Genomic DNA, 13,108 nt, shown 5'->3' on the forward strand with positions numbered 1-13,108 from the left:
GTTGCGGTGGGGGGTTGTGGGGGTTACACAGGCCCAGGTTTAGAAGCTTATGATTAACACTGGGCAGATTATGGTATTGAGCGCTGAGCTATAATTGAAAAACAGCAGTCTGGCCTATGTTTTGCTGCTGTCTATGAACTCTAAAGTAGAGTGGCGAGCTAGTGAGATTGTAAACACAAGAGATTCTGTAAATACTGAAAATCCAGAGCAATGTGCACAAAATACTGGAGGAACTCTTCAAGTCAGGTAGCATCTATGGAGAGGAATAAACATTCAATGTTTTGGGCCGAGTCCCTACATCTGGATTTCATTAGTGATATTGTATCTGCTGTAGACCTGTTAGATATATGGAGAAGCATCAATGTAAAACATAAAAAGTTCTTTACAGTATGCAGTGTATCAACTGGTAGAACTCCATGGTGGAATTAGACCATTCAAATTTAATTCTTAAATCCAGCAGCTTTATCCATGATCAAGGATCAACTTTTCTTGCCACAAACCATTTATTTGTATTAAGAATTTGCTGCCAAAACCAAAGATGTGGCTTTTATGCTTATTTTGTGTTTTTTTTAATACTGTGTCAATTCCAGAGTTAACAATCATTTCATTCTCCTTTATATTCATCTACTGAAAAATGACAAAAAACTATCTTAAATCTTTAAAAAAAATCACCATTCAACAGTTATAAACAATAAAGAATTATGTAAAAAATGAAGTCAGGGTTTAAAATAAAGATATAGAAGAAAATGTGCATAAATACATAAATACCAGTGTTTACAATGCACACAGCAAAATAAAATGTGATTTAAAGTGTTTAGAGTGCAGTGTGGTTACCAGAGGAGAGTTGGGAAACTAACTAGAATAGTTAAATCACAAACAAGAGAAGATCTGCAGATGCTGGAAATCGAGGCAACACACACAAGATGCTGGAGGAACTCAGCGGGCCAGGCAGCATCTATGGAAAAGAGTAAACAGTCGACGTCTTGGGTCAAGACCCATCATCAGGGAGTGTTCTCTGCCCGAAACGTTGACCATTTACTCTTTTCCATAGATGCTGCCTGGCCTGCTGAGTTCCTCCAGAATTTTGTATATGTTAACTACAATGGTTAATTAGATTCATTGCTAGGGGGAAGAAAGCTTTAAAATGTGTGCTTTGTTTTGTTTGTTTAAAAAGCTACAGTGCTTTCCAACCAACCGAGACCTCAACGGTGGAAGAGGCGGACGAAGTTACTTCGAACTCAATGGCTGTGAAGGCGGACGAAGGCTGCAACAAATCCATCAGCTCCAATTGTCGTGGTTTCCATGCCATTGGAACCAGTCGGTTGATTTGTGAAGTATCGTGTGCTTCTTGGAGTGTACACATTAAACAAATACACACACAGGCGTCTCCACTCTGTGGGCCACTTCTTCAGAACAAAGACCATCATCCTCGACCTCGAGGGATAGCCACGACGACAAGCGCTTTCCAGAATGGGGCTTTTGGAAAAGGCAGTTTACTGGGTGTGTAGTGTTCACAATGATTTTTCCTGTCTACTTCTTTGTACTGGACACATAGAGTACAAGTCCTGTATTTTAAATGCATATTGTAATACAGCAATAGAGGGCATTGTGTCAGGAGTCAGTATTTATAGTTAAATTCAATTGGCTCCTCTAATGGAGCATTGAGGTGGGATGATAATTGTTTCCTTCAAAGGACAGTATTTCATTAGTACCTGTGGCCCAAGGCATTAGGTGTTAATCAGAATTGGCTTTACATAAGAAATGTGAAGGCAAACCCAGGGCAGACCATGCCCAGTGGATTGCAAGGGAGCCTCAGGTGTAGGAGAAGGACTGAATAAGAAGTGGGGTCAGCTGAGATCCAGTTGCAGGTGATGCAACTGAGGTCTGGTTGGGAGGTGAGAGTCGAGGAGTCAATGGCACTGCAGTGGTGAGTTGGCAGATTATGAGTTAATTGGCAGTAGAGTTAATACTGCTGATCTGGCAGGAATACATGTCAGGTAATGGCGACTGGAAGTTGGGCAACTGGAGATCATGATGAGTGTTTGTTTAATCAGTTGGAGAGTGGTCAGGTGATTAGTAGGTTTGACCAGGTCAGTCAATGGAGGGTATGTGATTTATCAATTGGGATGGGGGGAGGGATTGATCTGGTGATCAGGGCTGGAAAGATTACCCAAGTGCAGTTCCCGTCACTGGATTGGAACACAGAGTGAATAATGTTAAGAAATCCTGGTGCAATGACAAGTTACTTTGGATCTATTCGACCCAGTTCTTCCTGGAAAAATCTGAATGACAACTTTCTTGGAAACCAGCTTAACCAGATGTTATGACTCACAACTGGAAGTGCCTATTCAATTTTCTAGAGCGTTGCAACTAAAGTCAGAAAACATTATAATTATGCTGCACTCCAGGAAATTCCGGCTTCTACTGTATGTACAGGGCTCAGAAACAGTCAATGCCATGTGGCCAGATATATGTGTGAAGGCTATAACAGGGTCTCCTCACAGAGCTTCCAGGGGTAACAAAATTAACCCCTGTCAACCTATTATCGCACTTTGGTGGATAACACAGTTTTCTATGTGTCCTAAGGATCACATTCAGATATCTGAGCACCAAATCTAAGGGGATTGTTCCACTTCAAGGCACAATGTAATGATCTGATCTGTATAAACAGTGTGCAAGGCTCATAATAAGACCAGAAGACAATAAGATATAGGAGCAGAATTAGGCAATCTGGCTCATGGAGTCTGCTCCGCCATTTCATCATGGCTGATTCAGCTTTCCTCTGAGCCCCAATCTCCTGCCTTCTCCCTGTAACCCTTCATACCCTGACCAATCAAAGATCTATTAACCTCGGCCTTAAATATACAAAAAGACTTGGCCTCCACAGCTGCCTGTGGCAAAGAATTCCACAGATTCATCAGTCTCTGGCTAAAGAAATTCTTCTTCATCTCTATTCTAAAAGGATGCCCCTCTATTCTGAGGCTGTGTCCTCTGGTCTTAGACTCTCCCACTATAGGAAATGTCCTCTCCACATCCCTCTATCAAGGGCTTTCACCATTCCATAGGTTTCAATGAGGGCACCCTTCATTCTTCTGAATTCCAGTGAATACAGCCTCAGAGCCATCAAGCCAATAACAATCCAATTCAATTTCTAAATCCAGAACGACATTCTGTGAATGTCCTTGTATCACACAAGCTGTCTTTAAAATTGCTATTGGTCTTGGTCTTGGTTTATTATGGGCACATGCATCAATGTACAATGAAAAGCTTGTCTGTTTATACAGATCCAATCCTTAGGTTAGTAAGGATAGTTTAGGGAATAGTAGGGCTGTGCTGTGCAGGTAGGTATGAGACAGATTACTATTTAGGGACAGGAATGAGAGGAGTTAGAAGTCAGGGGCAGTAAATGAACAGTTCGAAGCAGGAGCCAGAGTCCAGGTCAATGATCAGCAGTAGAAGGCTAATGACCCCCATGGGAAAGTCCGTGCGGGCAAGAGGCACAAGGGTTGGTGACCCTCCTGCTGCAAGTCTGCAGTTCCCATGATCGGTGAGTCACTTTTGATGGTCGATGTTGGTGGTCTGGAAGTCAAGGCCCTACGTCTACAAGTCAAAGAAAAACTCGATGGTCAAAGCATGATATCTGCAGTAGGGAAATTCTCGGCAATTTCTAGAGTGGGTTACATGGTCAGCACAACATTGTGGGCCGAAGGGCCTGTAATATGCTGTAGATTTCTATGTTTCCTATGTAAGTCTGTGAGTCCAGGCTGGGGGCTGTATGTTGGACGCCTGGAGGTGGTGTCTGTGAATGGGTGGGGGGTAGTGAGGAGGGGACGGTTGGAGTGTTCTGCTGAACATTGTGGGCATGCTATGTTGCCGCTGGAATGTGTGGTGGCACTTGCAGTTCTTCTGGTTGTGTTGGTTGCTAACGCAAACAACACACTTCACTGTATGCTTCAATGTACAAGTGAGAAGTAAATGAATCTGAATCTGAATCACTACAAAAAATCAATGCAGAATAAAGCGTAACAGCTACCGAGAAAGAGCAGTGCAGGTAACAATGTTCACTTCTCCACCTACATCACAATGTGATTACCTGGTCACCATTTTTGTTACTGGGTGTTTATGTGTTTTGGCTGTTGCATTGTCTAAATCACATCGGGCACTACTACTTCTAAAGTTCATCACGAAATCTGAAGTATTCTCACAGTTTGAGGTGACTACTTAAGAATGGAAACTTATTTTCTGGCTGAGAATTTATTGGATACACTTTTCCATAAGCAATGTAATGAAGCATTAAACTGGCTCACTATCAAGTATTCTGTGTTGACATCTCTGACAAATTATATGTCAAGCTTGATAATCAGGGCTCATAAATACCATGCTTAACATCGGGTCACTCGAATGGTTGGCTGAAGAACTTGGCATCAGTTATTCAGTACATCTGGCAGTGACTAATGGTGAACAAAGTTTCTTCCCACCACTTCTAGTTCAGAAACAAAAATCGTCCCATCAGGCATGCTGCAATACTCTTGCTTCTTGCTGATGATGGGTCCTCTGTATTTTCACCAATATTCTGGGACAATTTCACCATGAAAGGTTTGAGTGAGAACGCTGTCTGTTGGTACAATGAATTGCCAATTCAATTCTGGGTTAAGGTTTCAAATTTGATTTACATGCAACTGAGACTGTGGTTACTGAAGCAGATGGAATTATTGAACGTGCAAGAAGGCTACTTTCATCTATCCCAGTGCTTAAATAACCAGGGTGGTATTCCTGTAGCTTTTTGGGGTTAGGTCACTTAACCAACAGAGGGCATTAATCTTTTGATTTGCAGCTGTGTGTGTATTAGACGTATTTGCTAGCACTGAGGTACAGTAACGCAGAGGCTAATTAACAGGGCTAGCAGTCAGGGGAAATTGGGGTGAGTAATAAATGCCAACATACCCAGTAATGTTCATGTCCTTTGTGTCGGTAGATAAAAAAACATTCACCCTGATCGTTTAGACTGATTGAATGGTTATTATCATGCTGTTCGCGGGAGCTTGCTGTGCACAGTTAAGATTACTACCTTGAAACAGTGCCTACAATTGAAAACTGACTTCATTGTAAGAACTGGGTTTTGGCAAAACTAAACTGTGTAAGTCTATTCTGGAAAAATAACCTGCAGAAAGCAGGTTATATCAGTAATGCTGGGTTGCATGTGGGCCTCGGCAAGAAAAAAATCAAACAGCTATCAATTCCTCATGTAGCAGCTCAAAGGGAGAGCCTTCTTTGCTTCCCACTGTGGATTGGTAGAGGCCAAATTTGGGACATGTATTTAAATATGTCTTTTACTTGAGAATGCAATGGGGAAAATAGCTGTTAACCTATGCACATGCATATATACATCCTAAATAGTCTTAATGATTTATCGCAACCCCATGCTTCTGTTGCGCTCTACACTTTCCTTGCCCTGTCTCTGAGGCCAAAGGACAGCAAGGAGCCCTTCAACATTTAAACGTTCCTGCTGGATGTGAATTACCTGGTGATTCATTGATTGAGTGTACACCAACAGGCACCAAGACCTCGCCTGGCTGGCGGTGAGAGGGGCCCTCCCAGTCAGAGCCCTCCTGTACGCCCGGAACGTCGTCTCCGCACCCCACTGCCCACGGGAGGACTGCAGTGAGGAGGAGTCTGTGACCCACCTCTTTGCACACTGCCAGTTCGCAAAGAGGGTGTGGAGGAGGATGGACGGGCTAGTGTCACGTTTCATCCCCAGCAGCTGCGTGACAGAGGACTCTCTGATCTACGGGCTGTTCCCGGGGACGCACACAGAGACCAACATCCGGTGCTGCTGGCAGATCATCAACTCGGTGAAAGACGCTCTTTGGTCAGCCCGAAACTTGATGATCTACCAGCACATGGAGATGTCCGTGGGAGAATGCTGCCGACTGGCACACTCTCGGCTGCAGGAGTACGTGCTGAGGGACGCACTGAAACTTGGTGCAGCCACCGCAAGGGCCCGGTGGGGAAGGACCACAGTATAGGTTTCTCCACCCGTGGGAGTGGGAGGGGTTGGTGGGCGGGGAGTATACCCCTCAACAATAAGATGCTAAGCTGAACTACTGGAGTGCCACGTGGGTGGCTATAAACACGGGTATTTTACTGAGTATAATGGAAACGTATGTAAAGGATGAAAAGTTATTGAATGGTTTATTGCATATATTTATTTTTGAATAAAGTATATTTTGAAATTAAAAAAAAATTAGTGCATCAAAGCACTATGTGGTTGACGATTGATTTATAGTAGCAATTACTCAATCTTTTTAGATTCCATTGGTATTACAATTCGCCAGTTGCAAGAAAAGGAAAAACAATTATTTAAAATTCAATCTGCATTTGTTCTGGCAGTTGGATAGATAGGCAGTGAATTTTGCAGAAAGTTGGCTGAAGGATAGAGGTAAATTGCCCAACCTAGATGCCAAGTACGGGTAAACATGGACAGAATCTTTGTTACATGATGTAGATTAACCACACAGTACATATTTGCAAAAATGAAATATTACATATAAGTTATTTTTTCAGGGTGAGTGAATACAATTGGACCCTTTCACTGAAGAGTATGACTAACTGAAATTCTTCCAGTAAGTCGCAAAACCTAGCCAGACTCTCTTAGCTCAGTAGATAATTGAGATTTTAATTAGATATCATAGATCCACAATACAAACTGTACAGTAGAGGAATAAAAATGAATTAATGAATTAAGACTTGAAAATTTAGTTCCTGTTCACTAGGCAGAAAATAGAGACAGTTGCTTTTGACCAGTGATGGACAACCATTTTATTTGTTTCTTTGCATTATATTGAATCAGGGCAGTTCAATCTTCTTGTTAGAGTGATTTTTGGGTTTAGGTCACTTACATTTAGCAAATGGCTCTGGCTACCAGCCTTCTGTTCCTTGATAGTGTATTGTGGATTTAATTTGGAACAATGCATTTCCTAAAACCTGTGAATCCCAGTCCACAGACGAGACTGGCATCTGTGGGATGGATGTGAACCAGAAGGTGTGAAGTTTGCATGTAGTTTCAAAGAAAGCATTATCTATACTTTGTAAATATGGAATTGTCCTTTACGTTTAACACATAAAACACCAAGTAAATGTATTGCGGATTCAGTTTGGAACAATGGATTCCTAAAAGCTATGGATCCCAGTCCAGACACTGCTGGCACATGTGGGATGGGTGCAAATCAGAAGGTGTGAAGTTTGCATGTAGCTTCAAAAGAAAGCATTGTCTATACTTTGTAAATATGGATTTGTTCTTTGTGTTTAGCAAATAAATACTGAGCCCCACATTGGGCCATCAGACCTTTCCACCAAAAGCGTCTCCATATGATGTCTGCTGTACCTTGTTTTGTCGAACAGAGAAGCTGCTTTGTACCTACCAGTGACTCTCCCTGGCAGGTCCATTTACATAACAACACTTCCCATGGATTATTCAAAAAAAACTCTTTGCTATTTTGTGACTTGTGTTGGATGCATGCTACGCAGTGCGTGTTAAATGAAGTTCTATAATCAATAACTCTTTGTGCAGATGTAAGTTCTTTGTGTAAGTTTATCGTGTAAATGACCCTACGTTGATGCCACACACACCCAAAATGCTGGAGGAGTTCACCAGGTCAGGGTGATGAAAGTGAACGGAGTAACAAGCCAGGAGGTGAATGGTGAAAAGGGCAAAGGGCTGAAGATGAAGGAATCTGATAGGAGAAGATAGTAGATCATGGAATAAAGGGAAGAAGGTGAAGTCTATGCCACGTTGTTAATGACAGACTAATGAATAATTCATAAATTGCACGTGAAATCCTTTCACCCTCTACCCTAAAACATTAATGACCTTTGGACTAATGATAAGGATAAAGCATTTCTGATTGAAGCCACAGGACACTTAAGAGGAATTGGAATTAGAAGGTTATAAGATTTGCAAAACCCAGTTGTGATCATTGGTGAGAAGATTGAAAGGGCTATTTGGGAAGTGATCAATAATCTTGAAGCAATTTGAGATGGTAAAAAGTGAATGATTATTATAAAGCAATAAATTAAACTGCTGAGTAAATATTAAAACAGTAGAGTACAGTATATACATAGACTGAAGAGTAAAGGTATTGGTCCAAATTTATGTTGGATACCAAAACTGAGAAGAATGCAAGTAACTTTGAGTATAGTAGAATGGTTGAAAAGTGGCAAATGGAATTCAAGATCAGCAAGACTACAGTGATACAGCTTGTTGTAATATCATAAAATAATTGCGCAAATCTGCGTGATAGAGAAAAACAAAATGGATTTTAGGTTTACAAGATAAATGCTGCACCACAAAGAAAAGGTCTTAACAAAAAGGCTGCATACCATAGCAATGAAATAATCAATCAAAGTGGAAATGATTGGATAATTCTGCCATTAATCAAACTTAGTGACCGCACTGCTGTAAGTGGAGGATGATTTTGTATACAAATTAATGTGTAATTATCCTCTGCTCTGTGCATTTTTGAGAGACATTACCCTTTATTTTGGAAGAATTTGGTGTTGTTTCTGTTCCTTTTGACATTATACCAAGGCTATTTTCTGAGTAATTGCCTTTATTTGCTTCCACATAATGGATTGATATATGACCCATCAAATCTCTAAAGGACAGTATCAATAAACTTGCTAAAATACTATTGGTAAGAGGTATAAAATAATGTTGAATTGATGCAAGATCTAGTAAGATCATAGATGAAATATTGTGTGATGTTTCCAACAATGGAAAGAAAACAACTCAGATTCAATGTGAGGAGATGTAAAAGATTTATACATTTTAGATTCAAACTGCCTCTTTACTGGCAGTTTAAAAGATTAGATGAAGAGTATTTTAGGATTTAACAGAGTGGTGCAGCAGGTAGAACTACTGCTTTGTTGCTTCAGGGACCTGGGTTCAATCTTGACCCCTGGAGCTGTGTGTATTGAGTTTGTACATTCTTTTCCTGAAGCACGTGACTTCCCCAATTGCATCAGGCTCCTCCCACAATATATCCTGGCACTTCAACTGGCTATTGTAAATTAGCCACAATAAAAGTAACCGGCAAGAGAATCAAAGGGAAATCAATGGGCATGTGAGAGAGAATATATTGCAGGGGTAGGAGGATATAGGGAAGGTGTAAAGAAACTAACGGCATTGCTCTGCTGGAAGCTGGCATGTTCAAAGTTCAAAGTAAATTTAATATCAGAGTACATATATGACACCATATACAACCCTGAGTTTCATTTTCTTGCAGGCATACTCAGTAAATCCAAGAAACACAATAGAATCAATGGAAGACCACGCCAACAGGATGGACAATCAACTAACGTGCAAAAGACAACAAGCAGCAAATACAAAAGAGAAAAATAAGACAAGTAATAAATAAATAAACAATAAGTACTGTGAACATAAGATGAAGAATCCTGAAAGTGAGTCTTAGTTTGTGGGAATAGTTCAGTGATGGGGCAAGTGAAGTTGAGTGAAGTCATCACCACTGGTTCAAGAGTCTGACGCTTGAGGGGTAATCACCATCTCTGAACCTGGCAGTGTGGGTGCTGAGGCTCATGTACCTTCTTCATGGTGGAAGCAGCGAGAAGAGAGCATAGCTTGGGTGGTGAGAGCCCTTGATGATGGTTGCAGCTTTCCTGTGATAGCTTTCCGTGTAGATGTGCTCAATGGTGGGGAGGGCTTTACTCATGAGGGACTGGTCCGTTTCCACTAATTTTTGTAGGATTCTCTGTTCAAAGTCTTTGGTTTTTCCATACCAGGCCGTGTTGCAACCAGTCAATATACTCTCCACCACACATCTGTAGAGATTTGTCAAAGTTTTAGATGACACGCCAAATCTTCACAAACTTCACAGGAAGTAGAGGCACTGTTATACTTTCTTCATAACTGCACTTATGTGCTGGGCCCAGGATAGATTCCCTGAAAAGATAACACTTTGGAATTTAAAGTTGCTAACTCTCTCCACCTCTGATCCCCTGATGAGGACTGGCTCATGGACCTGTGGCTTTGCCCCAAAGTCAGTAATCAGCTCCTTGGTCCAGATGACATTGAATGAGAGTTTGTTGTGGTACCGCTAAACCAGGTTTTCAATCTCCCTCCTGTATGGTGATACGTCACTATCTTTGATTCGATTAAGCAGTGTTGTCAGTAAACTTGAATATGGCATTGCAGCTGTGCTTAGCTACATAGTCATAAGTGTAAGATGAGTAGAGCAGGGTACTAAACACACAGCCTTTGGTGCACATATGCTCATGGAGATTGTGAAGGAGATGTTGTTGCCAATTCAAACTGACTGGGGTCAGCCAGTGAGGAAATCGTGGATCAAATTGCGCATGGACATACTGTGTCCGAGATCTTGAGGCTTGTGGATTAGTTTTGAGGAGATTATGGTATTGAATGCTGAGCTGCAATCGATAAAGAACATCCTGATGTATGCATCTTTGCTGTCCAGATGTTCCAGGGTTGAGTGAGGAGCCAATGAAAGGGCAACTGCTGTGGGCCTATTGTGCTGAAGGGCAAACTGAAGCAGGTCCAAGTCGCTTCTCAGGTAGGAGCAGATATGTTTCATCACCAACCGCTCAAAGCACTTCATCACAATGGATGTAAGTGATACTGGACAATAGTCATTGAGGCAGGTTACCACATTCTTCTTAGGCACCGATAGAATTGAAGCTGCTTGAAGTGGGTGGGGACCTCAGACTGCTGAAGCAGGAGGTTAAGGATATTGGTGAACACTCCAGCCAATTGATCCACACAGGCATTTAGTATTCGGCCAGGTACCCCATCTGGACCAGATGCATTCTGGGGTTTCACCCCCCTGAAGGATGCTCTCACATCCGCCTCAGAAACTGAAGTCACGAGGTCATTAGGGCTGTGAGAATTTGTGAAGGTTATCCATGTTTTGACGGTCAAGGTGAGCACTGAAGGCATTGAGTTGGGCCATGTCGCCTATATCAGCTGGTTTCACTTTGTAAGAGTTAATAGGTTTCAAACCCTGCCAGAGCTGTCACTTTGCCCATGAGGTGGCTTTCCAGAGATCCTACCTGGGCCTCTTGTATCTTGGTTGCCAGACCTGAATGCCACTGATCTGGCCCTTGGTAGATTGCAGATTTCACTGTTCATTTGGGGCTTCTAACTGGAGAAGGCTCTGAATGATTTTTTGGGGACACATTCATCCTTGACTGTTTTTATAAAGTCCATTTGTGGTGCATTCATTCAGATCTTCTATTGATTCTTTGAGATCCTCAGATGAATCCTTTAACCCAAAGGACAGATACGCCGCCTTCTGCCTGGCAACAGTAAGTAGACTGAAACAGTAGCATGCACTGTGGATAATCACTGACTCCTACTTCTGAAATGTGGTTTTGTCAATGTCAAAGTAGTAGCGTCATTTGCAAAGACTGGCTAGAAGAGCAATTAAGTGCCCACATTGAAAGGTATAAATGGGATACTTGGCAAAGGTATGGCAGAACAGAAGAAACCCCCAAGGAAAATTTCCAGTGAATGTTGACATTAAAGAACAGGTTTGGTTGGTTGGTGAAGGGGAATAAATGATTATAACAGCAGAACAAGCACAATGAGTTCAATGTTCAAAATAAATTTTATTAAGATTAAAAATGTTTAAGATTAAGATTACAAGTGACATCTGCATTACGGTGGTTCGGGTTACGGAAATTCACCATTAGAAAATTCATAAATAACTCACTCCCCAGGAATCGAGAAACAGGATAAATTCACTATTATAGTTTTTATGTGAAAAGTGTAAACAAATAAACACAAAGCTTTTTTGAAACTTGTGTTTCTTGATGCATTCGCAGATGAAACACCTTTGCATCATGGAAAATTGTGACACAGACTGTTTTTTTTGGAAATGCAACACCCTCCCCCTGTAGTTTAGGGGTCACCTGTAGTGCTCATGTGGAGGATTAGTACCAGAACAGATTAATGGACCCATAGATTCCATGCACGGGCATGTACGATTGGTCAATTGCCATCACTATAACTTTCACCCATCTTTTCTCTTGCAAAGCACCTTGGAATGCCCTTTTATGTTCAAGGTACTATTTTAGAGCACGTTGTTAATGTTAAATTGGTGATCGTATCAGTTAAACAAGTAACATTAGATGTTAGCTAATGGCCCTGAGATGTTTATATTTCTGATGCAATGGGCCATTTTAACCCGATAAAAGAAATCTCCTTTCTCTTATGCTCATGAGCATGGGGCCATGATTAGAGCAAGGTAAAGAGTAAATGGTGGCTGAATGCTGGCGGTTCCATATGTGTTGGGTATTGGGTTTATTTCATAACATTTTTAACAGGTTGCTAAATAAACAGAGATAAGATAAAGTGTTAGATCATCGAAACTTCTGTTGGTTCATCAGGGACCATGGGAATATCACCTGTGGAATGCATCCATTTTGTTTGTAATGTTAGATTGATATCATGGAACTTTGCTCTACTATTTGTAAGAGTCATAGAGCGATAGAACAAGAATGATCATAAATGAGCATCTTTTCTTAAAAATTATTCCTTTCAGGTGTACAAGCATTGCTAGGCTTAGACATTATCTATTACCTTTCCCTTAGTTTCTTAAGAGGTGAGTCTGTTCATAGTCCGAACAGGGAGTTTCCCAAATGAATTACTGTGAACCTTTTGCTTGAATAATCAATGATATTATTGCTTCAAGCAACGAGTATCACCATCTTGGAGACAATCATAATAACACTTCAAAGAAGCTTAATTTATATTGCGGCTTGAGCCTCACATTGACAGAATGTCCCCTTTTGACTTCCAGCTAATCAAATACTTTTCAAAGTGCAGTCACTGTCACTCAGAATTCAATCAAAGCAGCACAGAATGAAATAATGGTAAACTGAGAAAGATGTTTAATCAATCTAATTTTACTGGACCAGGATTTTAGAATGCCTTTTGTTTCATTATTCCTGTTAAGGATTTACAGCTTTGTTTGCAGTTGCAATTAATCACATCTTAGGTTATGGTCATTTGGGTTATTCAGTAATCACAAGGTCTCCCTAACATGCTGTCCCACTGTAGTGTTCAGCAGGAAAA

General features: G+C 41.2%; 1 protein-coding gene across 5 annotated transcripts in view; it reads right to left on the reverse strand.

Moving 5' to 3' along the window:
• LOC140205086 (potassium voltage-gated channel subfamily KQT member 1) overlaps positions 1–13,108 on the reverse strand; it is an 851,833-nt gene that overhangs the window by 784,818 nt on the left and 53,907 nt on the right. The window lies entirely within an intron of this gene.

The sequence above is a fragment of the Mobula birostris genome, chromosome 11 (assembly GCF_030028105.1).
Source record: "Mobula birostris isolate sMobBir1 chromosome 11, sMobBir1.hap1, whole genome shotgun sequence".
Taxonomy (NCBI): domain Eukaryota; kingdom Metazoa; phylum Chordata; class Chondrichthyes; order Myliobatiformes; family Myliobatidae; genus Mobula; species Mobula birostris.